The following is a 1,038-nucleotide window of genomic DNA, read 5'->3' as shown; positions in this document are numbered from 1 at the left end:
TACACTCTCTCTTTCTCACTTGTTATGAACTAAAAACAACATCTCTTTTTTTTTATGGTTGATAGAGCCATTCAAGCATACTATTCTTGGTGGGTTACTTTCGTTTGAGATTCTGGGTGGTTGGAAAAGACTCTGTGTGCTAAGGAAGTCATCTTACTAGTTTGAGGTATGAAATTGAAATTTTTTCCAGATCTGTTTGTGTAGAAGACTTATCCGCAAGTAGTCTGGCTGTAGAAGACTTACGGGTAAGTCTTCTGGTCAAACGGACTACTTACTTTTAAGTCGTCATCTTTGTTTGTTAAAAAAAGAACTAGAGAATACCCTAGACGACTTACTGATAAGTCGTCTAGGATAAATGGGTTAGTTTTGCATTTGACCGAATTGTGTCAGATATTTGACTTTTCCTGGACGACTTACCAGTAAGTCGTTTCAGGGAAAACAAAAATTTCAATATTTTATTAAATCTGGACGACTTATCTGTAAGTCGTCTCAGGTTACTTTAATTTGCAATAGGAAAATAAAACCTAAATATTTAACTTTTCCCAGACGACTTACGCGGAAGTCGTCAAGTAAGACGACTTACTTGAAAGTCGTCCAGGATAAGCAAAGTCGTCCAAATTTATTTCCTAGATTATGGTCAAACCTTGCTTATCTCGGACGACTTTCTTGTACGCGTCTGCCTGGACGATTTTCAAGTAACTCGTCTGGGTAAAGTTAAATATATAAGTTTCTCTTTCGAATTGCAAACTAACCTGAGAAGACTTACAAATAAGTCGTCTAGCTTTAATAAAATATTGAAATTTTTATTTTCCCTGAGACGACTTACTGGTAAGTCATCCAGGAAAAGTCAAACATCTGATACAATTCGGTCAAATGCAAAACTAACCCATTTATCCTAGACGACTTACTGGTAAGTCATCCAGGAAAAGTCAAACATCTGATACAATTCGGTCAAATGCAAAACTAACCCATTTATCCTAGACGACTTACTGGTAAGTCGTCTACGTTAAACGAGTTAGTTTTGCATTTGACCGAATT

This window comes from Brassica oleracea, chromosome C4, assembly GCF_000695525.1.
Source record: "Brassica oleracea var. oleracea cultivar TO1000 chromosome C4, BOL, whole genome shotgun sequence".
In the NCBI taxonomy this organism is placed as follows: domain Eukaryota; kingdom Viridiplantae; phylum Streptophyta; class Magnoliopsida; order Brassicales; family Brassicaceae; genus Brassica; species Brassica oleracea.
The sequence above is the reverse complement of the archived record's forward strand: the minus strand, read 5'-3'. Positions refer to the sequence as shown.